Genomic DNA, 22,326 nt, shown 5'->3' with positions numbered 1-22,326 from the left:
TGAAGTGAAAGGCAGAAATGGCTAGCAAGAAAGATGTTATGTCTAGCGACAGTTAACACATTTCTTCACCTTTGGGATTCACAAACACCGATATTTCACCTCCAGTTAATGTTATTTCATTTGCAAGCTGTTTCTAATTTTTGTTCTTCCTCAAACCCGGGAGCTTTTCTCTTGTTTATATTGATTTGTTTGCCTTAACTTACATCTTCAATTGTTGTTGTGGTCGTGTTGTTCAAGATATCTTGTCGTGAAAGAAAACGTTTCAAATCAATAATAATATATAGGTATAACATATCTGCAACACATAAATGTAATGATATCTTGCCTGACAGTTAAGTTAGCCAATTCTATTCATGAACAAAGACGTACAAATCTGGACATGTAGGTAAAGCTGGCTACATTCTTACATTCTTACATTCTTACTTACGTCTCAAGTTAATAATTGCTTTCATATTGCATGTATATGAATGTTTAAAATCCCCTAGTTGTACTGCAAAGTTTAAAAACTGTACTTGTGTCCACCTTCATTTGTTGCGGTGATAAAATGTGATGAATATTGAAGAGAACAAAGACGGAGCGTTCAACGTATTATGCGATGCTTTCATTTACACAGATCTCAGCTCTGCACTACATCTGTGTATTTGGGCTGGAAAGCAGTTTTTTCTCTCCTTTGTCGAATCTCAAGGTTGGAATGTGTGGTAAGGGACCCATGTGTAGAAAATGAATTAAGCAGAATTATACTGTGCCTCAGTTAAGGCCAAAGCGGTTCGCTTAGTGTCTGTCACACTTCTGATGTGCTTTCTAGATCAAAATATATATTTGTATGTATCTAACAGAAAGCAATTACTTAATTATTTGAAGCAATTACCAATATTACATTTTTTCTTCTTTTTTTTTTTTTTTTTTACCATTTACTAGCTTGTGTTTTCATTATCAGCAGGTGTCCTTAAAGGAAATCCAACTACAATCAAGCACTCAAAATCATCAATCAAAAGTCTATTCCTTGACATCTAGCGTTCTATCATGTTCTGTTCACTAATTAGGATAACAAAAAAACACTACCCTTGTACTAAAAAGTTCAGCATTTTGCAAGATACTCTTATTTCGCTTTCTAGTTGAGAGTTTGATCAGAAGATTGATGCTACTCTCATTTCTGTGTGCTAAAACATGAAGGAAACAGCTAACCTGGCTCTGCCCAGCGCCTCTGAAGCTCACTATTAACATGTTAGACTGTATATTGCTTTAAATAAAATGTCACGTCGACGTTTTCCTGGGGCCGGAGCCAGGCTAGCTGTCTCACTGCGTCCAGTCTTCCTGGCTCTAGCCGTGGAAAAACCACAAGTTGTTGTCTTCACACTACGGTTTTTGTACAGATTAAACAGACAAGAGATATTGTGTTAAGAAATAAGCAGCTGGGAGGTGGATTTATTTTAATCAGCTAGCCAGGCTAGCTTCTTAACTGTTTAATTGTTTCATGGACAGATATGAGGCTGATATTGATCCTATTTTCTGAGCAAATGTTTTCTGAAGTGCAGAACTCTTCCTTTAACAGGAAATAAGGGAAACCTCAGGGAGAGCAACATAGGAGGGATTATTCCAAGACGGATATGAAGTAAATGTTTTAGAGAATAGACATAAATAACAATTAACTTTCAGTAGAAACCGAATGACAATATTAAAGAAGGGAAATGAGGTGCATGAAGGTAACCAAACTCTTTTATGTAATCATTCTGCAGAAAGTGCAGTTTGCAGATAAGGTCAGTCAAATACCTCTTTGTCAGTAACAGCAGGAAAGTTAACAAACAAAAACAGCTTCATTTTGACACATGTATTTTAGTCCATTGTACACAGTAAACATCACTCCTGCAGAATAAAGAGATACTTGTTGTCTCTTTAACTTGTTGATTAGCTGCACAGGTAGATAAAAAGACAGCAAAGGGAACTTTCATGGTTACTTGGATGACACATTGAGCTCATGGCTGACGAAGTGTTGAATGACAGTTGGCAGGGCCCTCGGGGAAGCAACTGTCAGCTGAAATATATTGTAAGTGTAAGTGACATTATTAGGAAAATGCTGTCACCTTGTGCACATGCAATGTCTAAAGTTTGAAACGATATATTCATAGTAAACAAACTATTAGTGGGTTAGGTGACATGCTTCGTCCAACGATTATGCATAGTTATGTTTAATAATTCCCCTGACACACAAGCGGACAAACCTAGCCCGTGTTTGTTTTTGTCTCTGGCCATCGCTCTTCGTGTTGAGTAGGTCACCTCTGAATATTCATCACCTATTATGTCATCAACACTGACGCAATTTGCGGGAAAACATTGCACTCGTCGCTGCGCAGCCGTATATTGCCATCCCGAACCAGCGCAGCCATCAGGCCTCCACAATGACATGATTATGGAGTATTAAACCGTCACAATGACATATCAGTCAGACAAGATATGCAAAAGGCCTACTTAGTTTACCCTTACTCTTGTCAGAGCGGCCTGAAAAATTGAGATTTGTTTGCGGCTGGATCACAATTACGATTGGTATTTATGAGACCCATCAAGCCTTCAAGAGGAGCTGCATTTGAAGGTGACTCTGGGATGCATCACATCAGACTGCGGACACAGTGAAACAAGGCTCTCAGACAAGCTGTCTCCTCTCACCGAGCCTTTTAAATCATCATCACTCTAGCCAGCTGTATGATAGTTCACATGATGTATCATCTGTTGGAGCTGCAGCATACGCGCCACCAGCAGACAGTGACAATGAGTCTGGCAGTGAGGCGTCGCTCGTTTGATGCGTCTGTTTCCCGTTATTAAGCTACCGCTTCCATGCTGTTGTGTTAAGCGTCACTTAAGCTGCCAGTTATGTTTAGGGGACGTTTCTTTAGGTTCTTTTTTTAATGATCAGATTATCTTTTTTTTCTTCTTCATTCAGCTTGGAGAAGCTTGTTCGACTGAAGATTGTGACAGCGGCGGTTCTGCTGTCCGTCCAAATGTCTTTCAGCCGACGCTCAGCTGTCTACATTTATGCAGGCGGAGTAAGTTGACTATTGGTCACACTTAAGATAAAGGGGGGGAAAAAATCCAGCCTAGACCTTATTTGTGTTGTTATGGCCACCGTTCCTGCTTTTTTAATATTTTTTTTTGTTTTGGAGTATTTTTTTTTTTTGGGATGATAGATGACAGGAAATTAAATGAGAGATAAACAATCTTTTGTCCTGTTTATCGGGAACCCAAAAGCTAACTATGGTATGTTATTGATATTTTAGTGGAGTCACATTTTGAAGATCTTAGTATTTAAGTGTTCTACACATTTCTGTTTAAATGAATGGTTTTGAGCTTGCTGTATGAAAACGAAACAAAAGCTGTTTTTTATTCATTTTGATTTTCTTTTATAAATGCGTCATATCATTGTTCTAAATGCCAATATCCTCAAACATAATGTTCTTAAATGAAATACAACAACAACAAGAGACATTTCTGTTAAAGACAGACATCGAATAAGTGCTCAGCGACAACATGACCACCATTCAATCTCAACACTGAGTATAAAAGTATGAATTAAACCAATTAACAAAATATGTATTTCTACTCGAGGTGTCATATTCTGCCAATTAAAAGCAAAGTATCAAAGGTAGCGTTGCTTCTAACAAAGGAAACATAACTGATCATCTCAGTGGTACCTATGTGCCTCAATAGTAAACTGTGAAATGACAGATTTCTTTTGTTGGTAGAAAGAACACCGTGTTCCTCATCCTTGGTGTGTGAATGTAAACAGGTTATTCTAAGCAAGTTATGACATCTACATGATAAACTGCTACCAGGACAGCAGGGTCGCCACTTCATGTAAAAGTAACTGCTGTGTCTACGCAGGGATGTCCTTGTTTTTTTCCTCTACCCCATTCCTTTGTTTTCTTCCTCCCTCCTCTTTGTGTGACACAGCCACTTATAACAGTTAGAGAGCAGGTGTGGGACTGGCCTCAGCTGGGCTTTATCCGAGCCCAGATTGTCCTTGGACCCCCATGTTTGTCTTATAACCTCGGCTACAGACGCTGCCTCACATCACCGGCTATTCTTAAAGCTCCCCTTAGCCATTGATTAATCCACTCTCGTCTGATTCAGATATGATTAAAAGCGCAGCCGCTTCAAAAACGGTGCGCCTGTGGAGCCGGTCTGCGTGCGCAACCGGGCGATAATTAAGTGCCGGGCGGTAGCCGGGCGATCTTTAAGTGCCAGGCGGTAGTTAAAGATCGCTAATATTAATACCTCGTCGGAGTTCATACCACACGAAAACAGGAAGGAAGTGGTGAAGTAATAAAGCCCGCCTCCTGCTTCATCCGATTGGCTGCCCTGGCCGAGTGTGACATTGACTTAAAGTTGAGAATATTTAAACTTTTAAGCGCGCCGAAAAAACGCTAGAAAAACGCGTCGCGCGGCATTTAAAAAGCGCGCATGAGAGGCGCGCCGTACCATAGGGAAACAATGGTTTTGCTAGCGACGCGTTTTTGAGGCGTTTTTGAGAGTCGCGTCTGGTTTGAACGGCCCCTAAAAGTGCATCTAGACTTTTTATATCCAGGAATTTATGTCACAATTCTAAAAAAGTGTTCAATACTTTGAGATAAACACGTTAGGTCAAGTCAAGTGTGTACTTTTTGCAGCACAAAGTGAGGAAATAACTCCAGAAGAGGAGACGTTTCCAATTATATGAGAAGTATGTCATGAAAAAATACTTTTTTATGATAGATTGTGACTTTTGGCATTTCCATGAAATGGTATCAACATTTTGTGGCATTCTATAATACAATTTGGACATACAATCTAACTTTATGGCCTTTCGATAACATAAGCTTTTTATTTTCACACTTTACAGTCTCATGATATTGTGATATTTTCCACTGTTTGATAAGGATGCAATATTTTGAATTTTTTCAACATGCTAGTTTTTTTACGACTTTTGACAAACGTAGTATAGTTTGTCATGAAGTCATTCTTAAAGTATGCCGAAAAATGACAGTCATAGCATTGTAAGGATTTACTCAAGTACTGTATTTGAGTAAAAATGTAAAGTACTTAAGTATTTCCATTGTGTACTTTTCACCATTTTAAATTTCGGAAAAATATTGTACTTTATTCCGCTGCTTTTATTTTAAAGCTTCAGCTATCGCAATAGTTCCTCTCCAGATTTTATATAAATCAACTGATGGTATTAAAGATTACGCTGGTAAATAAGATATGCTTGTTATTTACCAGCTACAATATTTAAGTTAAACACATACATTCAACATTAATTCTAATATTAAAACCTTTTATTTTTATTTTCTACTAATCATTTAAAACCAGTCACACAATACTTTAAAACACCAGTTACACAATAACAAACACACTCTATTGGACTGCCTTTCAAATGTGGAGGGTGAAATCCAGAAGAGTGAAGCATCGACATTCGCTTTTCTCATCAGTATTTATTGTGAGGAAAGACAGACACAGGCACAGATGAGAAGCATGAAGGTTCCTGTAAGGTTTATTTTTCTCCATATATTTTACATATAAAAGCACAAAATGTTCTCTCGACACCACGACAGCGTCTGAAGTACTTTAGGTAATGGAAACGAAGATCTCGCCCATTTATCTGCAAGGAAAGAAAAATAGAATTAAAAAAAAAGGTAAGAAAATGAACACAAACGGCCCTTTAAAGGCAAAGCATCAAAGCATTTTATGGAGATAATTACTCACTCATTAACCATATGTTTGACAAGTATGCCCTCCTGGCATTGGAAGCGTCTCTATTAATCATAAACACATCTGACAAAAGGCGATGATGAAACGATGAAATATATATCCTGACTTAGAATCAGTAAGATTATATTATTGATGAATTACAGAGCAAGCTGTCATAAAATAGCATAGTCTTTACTTGATGTATGACTGCCGAGAATATATTTTGGGTCATCTTGTGCTGCCACCATATTTCTTCACGGACCATGTCGCTGACATCATTATCAGTCTGACCTGCTCGGGGGAATTTCTCCCCTCATTCAAACACCTGGATGTCAACTCATAAGGCTTGTTATAAGCCAAACAATCTAAACAAATGATCTCACCGGCCACCTAAACATGTTTTCCCTTCACCATGATATGAAGATGATACCCCACTCCCACCTCCGAACCAGCCACCCACTCTCCGTCTCCTGTCTTGCTGGCCGATCTCCCCAGGCTGTGAGGACAAGATAGGACAGGAGAGGATAAATTACATCCACAGAGCCGCGGCTATCTCTCATGCTTTCATTTGCACCAGCAATTAATCAGCCATCACTAGAGAGCTCTTGCATGTCAGGCCGAGGATTTTATTAGGGATGTCCTTTATGGGCCTTAATGAGACTTATGTCTTCCTTGAGTATTTCATTTGATGCACATAGCCCGGCTGCTTGTAACCTTGAGGTGAGGAGCTTTTCTTTTTTTCCCCACAACAGAAAAGCTTGGCAGAGCTTTGTTACTCACCTCTCAATGATCTTGACTTGATGCGTTCTTTCATCCACTGCCTCCTCGCTCGCTGTTACATACTCTCCTGTCTTGCAGTTATCTAATTTTAGATACAATTAGGCCTGATTTGTTTTGTTTGTTCTGACATTCCTCCTCACTCCGGTTTTGGAATGCAGCTAAGTGAGTTATTGAAAAATGTGGCAAGTCATATTCAGTTTTATGCACTGTGGAAAGCTTTTCTCTTTGATTGGCATCTACATAAACACTTTTTGGGGGTTTAAATAAAAACAATTTGATCTTATGCATTTCCATGTACCAATCAGGATTTAGCAACTTTAAGGGCACACAGTCCTGATGTAGTCACATACTCCTTTTTCCTTTTGGTCCATATTTTTTCCAAACTTCAACTGAAATTGTTGCTTCATCGACTTAAAGAGACTCTTTAAACCCCCATGTTAAATACCAGTGGGGGCATTAATATTAGTGGGGCATTCATTTACAGATGTTTTGAATGTTGTTCCAGTGGCCCAAAGAGTTTCTGATGTCTGGATGACAAATTATTCAGTTTAATTATCAGGAAAAAATTCAAGTTCGCCTCTTTCTCCTGATCTAAATAAAGATGGTAGCCAGAAATTACATGTATCCTATTTTGTATAATATGAACCACATTTAAGACTTGTCATCCGTTGCATTGATATTGATATCTCTTTCCTATACCTTGTATAACCTGTTATTATTTTTCTCTACTAAAACAACAAGAACATATGTCCGGCTTCATAGATTAGTAAATCCAGTCGCAAAAATCCATTTTGTGCAACAGATGTATTTCTCCATATGGTTAGAAGAGTTTGAGGATTTTGGAATAATCTTCAGAACAAAAACAAGTGTTTTTTAAATGTCCATCTGTTTTTGTTTTTTTCAAGGAACTCCAGGTATTTATTCTCAGAAAATGGCACCCTTATATGTGACGTAAAGAGGCACAAACCGGGGCTAGCAGCAATTTAGCCAAAAAGCTAAGCTACAGCCGCTAATAATTCTCTGTGCAGCAAATACATTTCAGATCTAACTTCTAGAATTGACACTATATTTTCTGAAGTAAATGCAGAGCAAAGAATAAAAGAATTAATTTGCTTTTGGACCACTTTCTTCTTTTATTGTTTAGTCGTCGGTTTTTAAGTGTGTACATAGATGTGTACATGTATGTTGCCATTTGTTGCTCTATGTGTACACACACATATATCCCTATGAGACAAATACATCCAAAGCTAAAGTTGGCTACACTGTGTGCCCAAACAGCAGCAGCTACAATCACAGTGAAAATACCCCGAGTAGGCGTTTCCCAGTCAACCCATAACCACAGACAGCAATAGGATATGGAGGCCATCTGGTAGCATTTTTACAGTATGGTGTGGCAGTTTGCCCATGTGTGCTACAGGAAGGGTCGTATGACGGTCATGAAAGGAAGAGTCTCTGGAGGACGCAGACATGAATATTCTCAGTACATTTTCTGGGTCAGACGTAAGCTTGACCAAAGTACACGACCTGATCACATCTGTCACCAGTTTGTGCAGCATGAATGATCAAACTGTGTGACCTTTAAAAACTTAAATGATATCTTAGCAGTTCTGGGAGGAGATGTTTTGAAATTGACTGCCCTCTTTTCTCCCAAACACACCATATGTTAATAGGTAGGATATTTTACTGCTATATAGTTTGAAAAAGGTTTGAAGAAATGAACTGAAACTAGGAAGTGACTATCATTATTAGGTAAATCAAAGAAAAACAATCACTACTAATGGCCCATACCATAAAGGTTATTTTGAACTGGGTTATATTTCCTCAAGTACCACCAATAAGTACAGTTTTCAGCCAATTGTACTGCAATTTTACTTGAGCATTTCCACTTTATCCGCACTACATTTCAGAGGGAAATATTATTTGGCTTATTTTAAAATATAACATCAATACTGTGAATCCAAACAGAACTTGGCATTCCCACACAAGACGGGTCAACCAAAACTACAAAGTGGATTTTTTAGAAATACAGGCAAAGAAATAAAATAGAGACAATACAACTCGGAGAGAAGGTACATGCCCCGAAATACTTGAAGAAATACTTGCTATACATCTTGTGTACATTATTTTATATGCCCGGTCCTTTAAATTAGGCTCTCTAAGCTTCTTCCAGTTCCTCAGGATAATTTTCCGTCCAATCATCATCGCCAGCTGGGTCCGATTGTGGAAAAATCAGCGAACAAAATTTTACTTTTGAACAATATTTTACTTTTTAACAATATTTTACTTTTTAACAATATTTCACTTTTGACTCGCTACTTTCATCTTACTTGTAACTTTGCAGATTAAGATTGTATTTACTGTATCATCAGCCTCTAAATTATAATAACAATTTGTTATCGTCTAAACTGCAGTAACTATATAAAATCTCCACCTAAGCTAACAATAGCAATGAAAGACTAAAATACAATTTTCCGTGAAGAGCATTTTTGCTTTTGGTACTTTGAGTACATTTTAATTCTCTACTTAACTTTACTTTAAATATTATTCCACCACCGATTATTAAAACCTTTTGACAGCAGTATTAATTTATTTTCTGGGTGATTGTAGTTTTCTTCGATTCTGCACATACTGAAAATGAAGAGATAGGTTGTAGCCCTTCAGGTCACACACATACAGATGTGCATTCTTTTTATTTTGACAATTATAATAAGTAGGAGTTTCAGTTCAGCCAAAACCTGCACACACACACACACACACACACACACACACACACACCAGAGTCCATTCCTCGTCGACCGCACATCGATCGCCAGCTGTGTTCCCCATTTGACAGCCAGGTGGTTCAGACTTTGGAGCGCAGCAGCTTCGGTTAATTAAGGTTACCCATTTGGATCTTGTCAACGGTTAATTTGCAGACAAAAAAGAGTCAAAAACTTTTTCTTCCTTCAGCAGCCGAAGCATTGTTTCTTCGTCTCGCCTAACGACTCGGGCGAGTAGAATAGGACTGAGCAGTGCAATCTGCCCAGTCTTCTGATACATACTGCACATGGATAAAGTTTACTCTGAGAAATGCTCAAGCCCAAAATCAATATTGAACTTAAACAAGCTATTTTAGTACCTCAATAATGTTTGACCGAGACTGATCCAGCTTTCAGTGTGTGGTTTGAGTATGAGGGGATCAACGGCCAAAGCATGTAACTTGGAGACTTCTAGAGCTGCGATGATTACTGGATTGAGAATAAATGATACACTTTTTCTTAACTCTTGTTGATCTTTGTTGTCCTTGTTTATTGTTCTGTGTATGTACAAAGAGAGCAAAATAGCTAGAGTCAAATCCCTGGGATGTGTACTCAAACCTGGCCAATAAAGCGGATTCTGATTCAAAAATGAATTGGCAACAATAATTTTAAAATAGAAAATATCTTCTTGGGCTACAGGACATTATATATATATATATATATATATATATATATATATATATATATATATATATATATATATATATATATATATTTTTTTTCTTTTTTTTTTTCACAATATTTTGTCATTTTAACTCCTGTGAGTGACTCCTCTATATCTCATATAACTAATGATTGACAATATAATACAATCTAGCAATATATTATATTTTAATATAGCAAAGTTGTAATAATATATAGTACATCTTCATACAACTGTTGCCATACATTAATTAACCGTTATTATAAATAATTTCTCACTATATTGGTTAAAAAACAAGGTTTCTTTTTAATGATGCCCCGTCGATTTTCTTTCTTGCCTACGGGGGAATAATACTTATAATAAGAATGCAGCTCCTCAGATAGAAAACAATTGACATGGACAATTCTCTTCATAGGTCTGAAAGCACAGAATATAATATAATCACATTATTAAATCTTTAATATTAAATCTGGAGCTGACACTGGAGTGACTTTGTGAACCCATAGAATAATTTATATTCCCACACAACCCTCATATTCTGTGATATTTATTATTATTAACCAGTTAAAATATACCCCTGGTGATTCTTCCCAGATGACCTCACACACACCGACTATATTTCACAATTAATTATCTTTGGCAAAGTGCCACATTTATGCCGCCTGGCTTGAGGAGAATACAAATCATATACAGTAATAAATACATTAAACGGACCTGGCTCTAGTAAAAGTCTGTGGGGGGGAACTAAATAAAGTTGGAAATCAAATTGTGGTTTTTGACTTACCAGGAGTGTGAGCTTTTAGCCTGTGCAAATTCTGGCTAAAAACAAGGTGCATCCTTCTTTGTTTTTGTTTGCATTTTTTACCCAATTAATCTGTAGTTTGAGGTGTGACAGCGGTAAGAAGCACAAGTGGAGGAGCAGAATAATCAAATGACTCCCTCCCTGGGATTTAATAAACCAGAAAGTGCTAATTTCACCTTTGATTGCATCCATTATTTAATGCCTAAAGAAAGTATATCTAACTTCTCATCATGTGCCCGGTGTGCCTACTGTTTCGCACTGCATGCATTATACTGCACAGTGCCCTTGAGTTACTGAGGAGGAGAAAATGGTGAGCCACAATGTTTAGACATTGATCTTTAATAAACATAGACAGTAAATCTCTGATGATATTTCTCCCACACAAAAAATAGGTCAATAGTTTAGTGATGAATGAGGGCAGCATTGATATTTTAGTCACAAGGTACGTAGCTTGTAGTTTTTGTCTTCTTTGATAAAGTATTTAAAATAAACAAGAACAGTATAGATGCACATGTCAGCATTTAGTAAAAGTGAGGCTCATATGAAAATTCACATTTCAAAATATAGGATCAACATGGCTCATGTGTTTTTTTTTTGCGCCATAAGACCTTTAAATGTCTGCAGTGATGGAAGCAGCTACACATCTTTCTTTAATGTGTTAACATCTGAGTTGGGTGTTTTTAACAAAATATTATAACACTTTGTCTTTAAAGGAAGTCTCATGAAGTGGCTCATTAATGTCAGTCACACCTTGATGTCTTCCTATTGTTTGCTTAAGGTAACTTTACCTTTAACTTTCCATCATTGTGATTGTCTGCTTAAAACATAGGCCCAATCCCAATGTCCCCCTAAACCCTCAAACCCTGACCCCTCAGGGAGGCTGTGAGGGCTTGAGCTGGTGTAAATATGAATGGGACAACACTTTGCTGCAACATATCACGTGACTCCATAAAAAAATATTATGTACAATTGTGTATTTATTTTATAATTTGTATTCACTGATTTGAACGTCTGTCTTCAAAGTCATTTTAAATTGTCTATTTACTCATTTTTTCAAAACAAAATGTTTGATGAATGTAAAAAAAATATATATATATTATTCCTCTGATTTCATGTGTTTTTATGTTCCATCTTTAATCCGTATTGTTGTAGTGTAAAGGTATTTTATTGGGCTAAACGCTCACGTGCCTCTTTGTTTACCTTTCTTTTTTTTTTACGTCTCCATTCTTCCAACTGCGTGTTTAACGTCACATTGCTATGAACTGTGGGTAATTCCCTTAGGCAAAGTCGGCATCTAATGCTGGCCTAGGGAAAGGGTTCATAAAGGACTCAAAATGTCTGCCAGAGGGCCCTCAAGCACTCGACGATGTGACAGTGGGACAGACCTAAACCCTCACAGACCTTGCGGGAGCGCGCCACAAAGTCTGTGAGTGTTTAAGGTTGGAGATTGGGATTGGGCAATAGACTGCATACAAATATCTTCATATTTGGTACAATCTATGGTTCAGACAGCCGCTGACCATGCCGCGAGTTCATGCTACACTTCCACTAGATTAGTAAGGTTAGCCAGCGCCGTCAGACTGTGTATGTTCATATCCTAGCAGAAACACAAATCACAACTCTGTGTGGTAGATTATGCGTCAATTCAATCCTAAATGTATTTATTTAGATAGTATGAGTAGTTGTTGTGTCTTTCTCAACAAACAGCTACCGTGTCAGTTAGCAGTTAGCAGCTAGGTGGCTCTCACGCCAACCAGCTGAGGCCGTGCTCCGATTAGACTCGGGTGGGTGTCTGGGGAGGGACACTGACTCCATCTGTCACTGCTGTTAGCGACTGTATCCGGGATAGCGTGGCTTCATTTTTGCACAGTGGGAGGAAGTAGAGGTGCGTCGTCCATCTTTATATACAGTCTGAGGCTCAATCAAATGCATTAAGAGGGAAAAAGGGACTGAAATGATTGATTATCAACACAATAGTCCATTCTACACTAATTAACTATCTATTTAAATCTATTCATGTCAGCTCCACTTTAAACTCATTCCTTCCCATTAAGAGACAGTAAATAGCCAATAGTCTTACGGCTGCATTTAACATTAAACACACAGCTAGAATTGCAGTAAACAAACAAGCCAACATCAGGAAGCCATTGACGGGATTTGTTTCATTCAAACTTGGAGTCATCACTCAACTTGTAAAAGGAATGTATATCTTAACTAACAGAGGCATTCACATAAAACTGAACCTGCAGCTCCTTACAAGATGTAGCGAATGGAATGGAGGAGGCAGACTGAGTGACTTTTCAGCAGAGCCACCCACCAGCTGCTGGAACATAAATAGCAATGTATTATTATGGCTCCGCTGAGGGAAAACACCCTATGTTTTAGTTCTTTGCGAAGGTCATGTGGCAATCGGTGGGTGTGTTCATGCAGCTCTCGCTCAGAAAAACAGGCTAAATTAGACCTTTATGATGCAGTCACGTCAGCCCTCTGTATCTCACAATGACAGTTATGGAGTTTTCAGTTTTTACTTTAAAGGAACAGTCATTGATTGCACTGACACTGGAAGCTGATGGAACTGACCCTGAAATAAATTAGATTTGTCTACTTCTTATTTTCGTCTTATGAATATATTTTTCTTTTGGTTTAAATGAGGTGATGGTGGGAGTGAAAAAAAAATAGACGAATCTTGCTGTTTTGCTGCACATACTCGGCTGCAGGTTTGTCTGGAATGAGCTCTGTGTCAGATGACTCGTTGGTGTGCCCCCACATGATGCAATGCACCGCAAGTCCATATTTCTTTGAACTTTCATGGCTTTCATGGCAGTCTACCAAATATTTATTTATTTTTGTTATTGTTTTGATGCTTTTCTTTTGTTCTGAAGTTTAGCAGTTGCTACAAATATAGCTTATAGATAAAAGTTGGGAAAGCATCACTGTCAGCGTATTGCTTTCACAACTAGAATTGTTTTATTATTTTTGATATCAAGATATAATTCAATCCTAAAGAGCCCGATTTAAGTGCAGTGAATTGTAATGCAGATAGAGACAACACAGTATATTCTCATGTTATCTCTCTCGGCTTTAATCTTAAGATCTAGGCAGCAGAAAAGAGACTGATGATAAAATTTGACAGTGCAAAGAGAGGAAGTCATCTTAAAAAAAGGAGATTGCATGTATGGTGGTAAGGGGATTACTGGGTGTTTGTTTCTTCTTTAAAAATATAACTTATGGATGTGAAATCAGCCGTTCCACAACATCTGAATGATTGCATAATATTACTTTCTTTTCTAAGAATTGTTCTTTTTTAGTTCAACGTATCTCAAGCACAGTTGATCATCAGTATGCCCTATTTCCTTACATTGCTCCTTACATCCTTGCTTTTTATTTTTTGGCCCGTGTATCTCTGACATGGAAAGATTTGGCTGCCATGTTCTTTGACAGAGTGCTGATGAATTCCTGAAATGAGTTCCATGAAGTGGCCTGTTTTCCCCCAAGTGAGAGCAACCGTTAAATATGCATGGCTGAAAAATAAATGAAGCCGCCTTCTAAGGAAATCTTGATGTTTGCGAGGGCCTTACGTATGATTTACAAGTCTGTTTTATTTGGTAGTTTCAATTTTGATGAGACAGTCAGCGAGCACTTTCTCTTAGGTGAGCCGTTCACAAAATGGAAGCTGCTTTGCCTGTGTGGGCAGTGAGTTTTATCTCACTATTTGGATGTGTTTAAGTTTGGATTTATGTATTGATGAAGCTGTTTTGGGTGGTCAGAAGTGATGGGATGCAGACAGAGATTTGTCTTTGTTTCCCTGCAGGGCGTGACCGATGCTATCAGCATATCAACAATGTGCATTTTATCTCTTTGCAGCTTTATGTATAAACCAACACCAATCATTTAGGAGCTCCAAAGAGGTTTCTCAATTTGATAACACAATGTTTTTGTTCATAACAGTGTAATTGTGTGTTAATGATCTGGATTAAATGATGATTAGAAAAATAAAATAAACAAAATCTAATTAAAGATGACCCCAGAAGAACACCTACCAGTACACAGATCTGAAGTCCATAAATTAATTTTCAATCACAAAAAACTAAATCCAACACAGATCAAAAGACAGTCAGAAGATAATTGTATCTGATCCAAAATTAATAATATATACAAAAAACTGCTGAATTTGACAGATGAATGTACAGATATTCATGGTCCCCTGAAGATGAAACCCACTGAAGTTGGTGACCCCGACTTTTCCTCTGGTTCCAGCTAGACCAGCAGCTTGATAGATATTTTTACTATTTGATTGATTGACACAACATTTGATTCAGACATTCATTGTGCTCAGAGGATGAATTCTGTTCATGATCCTGTGACTTTCATCTCATACCATCATCAGTTTCATTTTGTCCGATACTTTGTTTTTTACCCAAACACAGACACAATTAGTGACAAAACCATTGGGCTCCGTTGTACTTTCTACTGAATTGTAAATGTTGGCATGCTAAGACAAGAAACAAAAATGGCGAACATAGTGAAATTTATACCTGCTAAACATCAGCATGTTAGAAAATGTTAGCCTTTAGCTCAAAGCACAGATGTTCCTAAGCAGGCCCGTGTCCACGGTTGTGCCTGATGTGACTGTGCCATCGAAGTCTCAAGCTGACCCACCCACTCAACTCACGAGTAGCAGAGCGGCGGCTGACTACTCAAGTCCGGCCGGCTACTTTATGATACAGATTTTTTATCCTAATAAAACAGTTTTGATTACCAAGTTGCGATTTGCTATTTTAAGACCACGGGCCTGGGCTTTAACACAATGCAAACACGACGGTAGAGAAAAATGCTGTCCACATTGCTGTCCAATTGAGGACAAAACACAGTGAGAATTGCACAGACAGGGGAATTCCTTAGTGAAGGTGTCGATAAATAATTTAAGAATAACGAAAAAGGTCTAATGATAACTAGACTAGACAAGGACCAGTAACAAGGACCACAGTGAATGCAATTGGACAATCTCAGCTGGGACTGAGCATGTTGCTGTCAGATTTCAAATTCAGTTTTTGTGGAAATGCTACAAAGCACCAGGGATTTGATGACGTTTAAGTCAATTTTGCTTTCTCTGTTTTATTTTTTTGCAGTTGAATGCCCCTTTCATTGCATTTATTAAAGTTTTTATTGATTTCCAACAACACTCTCAAAGGATAACTGTCAGTTGATTGACGCTGTTGATGAAAGAAAGTAACACAAAGTTTTACACATTTTCATTCACACTTAAAGCTGCAGTTTTCAGCTGTCAGAGATAAAGACATATTTCAAACAGCCATAGTTTTAGGCATATTCCCTTTAAAGAATACTGAGAAAAACTAAAGATCAACTCACACTCACTTCACACTTGTTATTTTTCTCACGCGATATCCGGAGTGGTAAATGTAATTTACAAGTGACCAGATTGATTTGTGGTTGCCTGGACAATATAATCATTTGCTGTCATAACAACAACATTGGATGTCACAGTAATGCCTTTCTATAAATGTTTCATTCCAAAACACTTTTAAAGTATCCCATTTAATCTAAAGTGTGGGTGTTTCTGACAGCACCTGTTCTTTTTCATCTAGTCAGTATATTAAATGTGGTGATATATATATTTATATATATACATTTAAAAACCTATAATCCTTATTGTCATGATCTATCTGTGGATTGTTTTTCTGGTTGATATATTAATTAATTGTCTATAAATGGTCAGAAAATTATATAAAACTCTTCAAAACGTGTTTTGAACTGTTTTGATAATGTTGCCCTTTTTATGGAGAACTAGTACAATTGACCGTCAATCAAACTCAATATAATAGAAATATATATAATACATAATTAATATATTGACGGTATTACAACTAACAAATACTGACCATGACTTGATCCAGAATCCCTCCCTATTTACTACACAGTTCATTATATTTACTAGAAAGGCATTTTGTGTAAAATGTATTCTGTATATGATGCCTTCAAAAATTCCCAGAGTGAACCAGAACCATCCCAGACTACGATGAGTCATAGCATGATGATGATTGTTAAGTCTTAATTTACTTCTCACAGGAGTAAAAAAAATATCTGAGTTTCCATAATATATCATATCAAGTGAGAAGTGAATGAGTGAATAAGGGAATGATGTTGAACACAGCCCGCGATTTTTGAGCTGCATTCAAGCCCTGATTAATAATGAGTTACTAAATTCTGATGTGAGAGACCTGATAGTTATACTGATTCTTGTTCCTAAATGTATCCTAATGATGCTTCCCAGACGGTACTGTAGTACAAAATATATAGATATGAATTATGCAGATTCATCAGGACATATATAAAAAGTGAAGCATATTAAAAGCCGATGTCTGAATATGAATCCCAACTTCCAGCAATTTTGACAAGTACATACGAAAATAGTTCAATCAATAGTGGCTGAATACCATTTAGCTTACTACCACTGTGATGATTTACTAGGACACCATCGTTAATGTTATTCGTAACACCTGGGGTACCACGACAGGTCAAAACTGTCTCCCGTGAACGACTGTGCCTAAGTGGTAGAGGAGGGTCGGCCTTCAATCAGAGGATTGGCGGTTCGACCCCCGGCTCTGCTACTCCATGTTGATGGGTCCTTGGGCAAGACACTTTGCTCTCCCAGCTGTGCATGTGGAAGATGACTGTTAGTTAGAGTCCTGATGGGCAGGTGGCACCTTGCTTGGTAGCCTTGTCATCAGTGAATGAGGTTAGGGTTGGTGTGAATGGGTGAATGATGACAAGTGTTGAAGCGCTGGTTGGAAGAATATAAACGCACGATACAAATACAGGTCCATTTACCATGCAAACTCCCCTTCATAGCACTTATTTTGCAAACATTTGTAAGAAATTCATTTTTTCATGCTTCTGTATTTGGTGTGCAGTAAAAAACATATTTTTATATATGGAGCAGCGGGTTGCTTTATGAGTCATCTTGGCAGTATACTGTATGTTTCAAGTTGTTGGCTTTACTTTATCAAAATAAAAAAATGATATATACAATATGCTATCAAGCGTTTAAGAGATATCACACTGTGACAGTTTTTTTTGCACAAACGTGTTATCATTCATTTGCACATGAAAACTGTGAACGACAATATCTCCATATGGGAATTTCTTCATGTTATGCTAGCCTAATACGGAGAGATGATAAAGAGTGGTATTGAAATATTGCCTATTTTCTATCTTACCACTCTTATTTCATCTTATTGATTGTAGGACACTACTTTTCTTTTATTTCCGGCGGTACAGGACACTAGTTGATGTTAACATGAACAGACTCATCTGTGGCTTTCAGCTCACTCGCTTTCAGAATCATCTCATCTGCTATTCTCCATACCTTTTGTCGTGGATTATGAATAAAATAATCATTGTTTGCTCAATGAAATTTCTACCCCACTTCCCTCTGCTGATGATTATCTTGTTTAAATTATATCAGCTAGAAAATATACTCTGTAATTTGAATGCCAATGATCCCACCAAATATGTTTGGGGGAGAAACATAATATTGCGGGCTCTTATTGCTTTTTTATCTTTAGAAATGCCTTTGCAGTTTCCATTCAGAAGCTCAAGATTGTATGAAATGTGCAATTAGACAATTCTTGCACCGGTGAATATGACCTTTGTAGTGTGGGAATAGACTTTGACAGTGTGTGTTTGTCTGCTCATTGTCTCCTGATAAACAAACGTATGCGTGTGTGTGTGTGTGAGAGTGTTTGAACTTGTGAAAAAGTGTTTGTGTGTTTTCATCACATGTGTGGGAGATTGTTGGTTAGCCTTGCTTTACTCCAGCATTGGCCTATAGCTCTCTTTACTCTCTCAGAGGCTTTAATGAAGATGGCAAAGCAGTGTGGGTCAGTCACCTCTTTCCTCAAAGCTCACAAAAGCCTTTTCCGGCCATTATGCTTCTCAAGGGCTCTATTTTGTAAGCACATATTACTGTGTGTGTGTGTGTGTGTGTGTGTGTGTGTGTGTGTGTGTGTGTGTTTGTAGTGTGGGGAGGGATTCGGTTGAGGTGGGCGGCCGGGGTCAATGGATGTGTGAATTGAATGACTGTCAAGTTTCAGACTCCAGCCTCTCCTGCTAATGCTCAGCCATCTGGCTGTGATGCAGGAGTGACGTATTGAACTACCCCTTTCAAATGGTTTTATAGAGTTTTCCAGATACTGTGTGTGTGTGTGTGTGTGAGAGAGAGATACTCTGTGAACACTCTATAATTGTAAGTGCTCCCTTTTTTCTTCCTCTTCCTCCTCGCCCATTAACGATGAGCTCTGCAAAATGCAGTTCCCATCAGCACGGTTTGGACGGATAGCTCCCCTAAAGGGTAATTAAGCAATATTAATATTCAATTGTGATAACTTTATGTCTATCTAGTTTCTGCATCAGTGTGTTGCAAAGAAGAGCCTTATAACTACCGTAGGAGTTCAAATGAATAATCTATCCCTGCTCTTGCTGGCTTGAATTTCTAGAGTGAGTTAGACAGATGGTTATAGCTGGGATTTCAAAGTGATGGAGTAAAACTAACGTTGCCTGCCTTTGCCAGCTCTAATTCTTTCATCCCAGTGAGTTGCACTTAACGAATGCAGTCCCTTGTTGCCTAAATGAAAGTGCACAACAAAGCGAATCTGCTGACTGTCACTACTCAGCACATCAGCCGGTTTGGGTGCCACACCGTACCGAGCAGTGGAAAGTGAAGCAGCTTTCTGCACTCGACTGCTTCTTCCTTCAGGCTGGTGGAGCCCAGAGTCCTGAGAGGTAAATGGATGAATGGAGGCTTTATGGAGATGAGGAAGTGTAATGGTACTCTCTCCTCAATCCCAGCGGCTGGAACAGTAGCTCTCTGTGTCTTTTATCAGAGACATGAAAGGAGGACAATAAGCCTCTCTGCTATCAACAATATGGTGTCATTTGAAGCAGATTATCCCTCTGTTGAAGTAGAGGAAAATAAAAGACTCGGAGACAATGGAGAGAGTTAGGAGCCAAGGTTTCTCCTCCCATGAGGAAATCCTTCGTTCTGCTTCGTCTCATTTCAAAAATCTAATCTGCCAAAGTGCCCCCTCATTGTCATGTGTGAAAACATTTCACACTTATTCTCCTCATATGAATGCCAAATTTAAAGTTTTCTCGGGGCACAGGAGATTTTAAGGCGTTCTCATTTGTCCTCAATCTGAATGAGTCTTAAATGGCCTTTTCATATCCAATTAATGTTATCCCTGTGCCCACTGATCCTACTGTCCTTTTGCTCATACATTATTGTGTTGCTTAGCTGCTGACAGAAGGAACGGAGTAATGCAGGGTCGATAATAACTTAACTGAAGACCAAACTAATTCTACAGCGAAGCAGCAGCTGTCTGCTAACACTGAAACCATAAACGAATGAACAGATTCATCCCACATTTTTTTATTTAGCATACAAAAATAAACACAGCAAATACATTGACATTAGTGAGTTCAATTAGTTTAATTTAAATGTTTGTGGTGTACAGTATGTCAACACAGATTGTGCCGAATTGTATGTTTTTTCTGGCTCTTTGTGAAATTTCCAACCGCTCCATAATTAGGACAGTCCTGAATCACTGCTCCACCAAGGCAAGCTTCTGTTATGGAGAAACAAAAGTACCGTATCATATAAATGGAGAATTACAGAGTGCATCTGCAGTACACGCTGAGGTAAAGTGCTTTCACACCATTTGTTTCGGTTCACATGATGCGTTAGTCAGTGGTGTGAAAGTCAGTTCTGGTGCAGACTGAAGAACCAGCCGAGACCAGTTTAAAAGAGGCCTCTCAAGCATCTTACATCACCTGAACTATTAAAGCTGCAAACTAATTTATACTTTACATGCTATTGAGAATATCGTGATCCTGATTTTCCTTCTGCAACTTTATTATGTTGGTCTTCAGCTGCAAACAAACTATAAGCGGACTAATCGATTTTGATTGACAGATAAGTATTTTAATCTTTGATTAATCGTCAAAGTAGTTTTTAATGCAATAATGGAAAATGCTGTTTTCAGTCTCTCATATATGGGAACTTCCTGCTTTTGTCTGTTGTATACTATATCATATCAAACTGATGATATTGTATCATTGGGGTTTGGACCGACAAAACAAGACATTTAATGAAATCATCTCTGACTTTGAGGAACTGCGATGGACCTTTTTCACAATGTTGTGACATTTTATAAACCAAACAATCAATCTATTAATCTAGCAAATAATTGGCAGATTAATGGATAGTGAAAATTCGTATTAGTCTTTCCGTCCAGGGTGAAAGATTCCTCCTTTAGGGCTCTTCCTGAGGTAGCCTCCCTTTCTTCCCCATTGAAGGCTATTTGAGGAGCTTTCCCATCACATCGACAGGACAGATGTATGCTGCTCAGACTAGAAAGCCCCTCGAAGCAAATTTGTGATTTATTATATTTGACTGTATAAATACAATTGACTTGACTAGTTTTGCGAGATGTTTGGTGACTGTGGTACAATGGGCTGTATGTATATCATTACAGAAGTGTGCGGATTTTTCACTGATCAGTCAGAAAGAGAAAAGCAGTGTGCGTCACACTTTGTGTATTTAAGCGGTTCCAAATTAAAAAGTGAGCAACCACACAGTAACTACCCTCCTAGGAATATTATGACATTAAATGATTCTTCATTAAATGATGTCCTGTTTCTACCTGTTCGTCATAATCAGTTATTTCTTTGTGACAACAGAAAAGATCAATAATAATACAAGGAATGGCCTGCTGTCAGATTCTAAAGTTTGATGCAGGAGGACGTAGCCAAGCAAAGAGTTACCTGTCAGGCCGTATGATGTCATGCCTACAGATCTTGGCTCGTTTGTAAAAAGTAAGCGTGAACACAAGCTTGACCAGGACTAAACAGCAACAATGTGCCCTTTTCTCTTCATGATCCAGAGCAAAATAACCCCAAACTACAGGTATAAAAGGCCCTTTGGTCTTGTGATTATAGTGCTTATTTGTATGTAATAAAATTGACCCACTGCACTATATGTAGTGTAGTGGGTCAATTACACTACTGTGCAGTTTCAGTCAACAACAACTTCAACTGGAAAGTCAGCAGGTCTTATGAAAAGCACTTTCATCTTGTTTAGATGAAATGCCTTTTGAGAAACAGGCCTTTTTTAAGGGAAATAATGTTGCTCATGAAGTTCAATCCCTATAATATTAATTTGTGCTGCAGGAGAGGAGACATATTCGCCAACAACTCAATATCGTGATTCAGCACCAGTCTAGTTTGAAACATCATAGCAGATAACACTTCACCCAAACACCACTCACAAACTCATCATGCCCAGTGCATCAAATGAAAGTAAACCTTCAAGTTTATGAGTGAACTTTAATCTCGCCTCATATGAAAGTCAGGACAGCCTGCCTTCACACAGTTTACACGGTGTTCTGTTTTCCTTTGGGTCAAATATAAAGTTCACCCATCCATCATCCCCCTCTTCTTCCTCCCTAAAATCAGCTGTAGAGAGGCTGTTACCACCTCTTCCATCACTGTTTTGAAACAAGCCTCAG

General features: G+C 38.1%; 1 protein-coding gene across 1 annotated transcript in view; it reads left to right on the top strand.

Annotated features, from left to right (window-relative positions):
• cadm1b (cell adhesion molecule 1b) overlaps positions 1-22,326 on the top strand; it is a gene marked incomplete at both ends in the record, with an annotated part of 118,107 nt that overhangs the window by 13,151 nt on the left and 82,630 nt on the right. The window lies entirely within an intron of this gene.

The sequence above is a fragment of the Taurulus bubalis genome (assembly GCF_910589615.1).
Source record: "Taurulus bubalis genome assembly, chromosome: 10".
NCBI classification, from domain to species: domain Eukaryota; kingdom Metazoa; phylum Chordata; class Actinopteri; order Perciformes; family Cottidae; genus Taurulus; species Taurulus bubalis.
The sequence above is the reverse complement of the archived record's forward strand: the minus strand, read 5'-3'. Positions and strand labels throughout refer to the sequence as shown.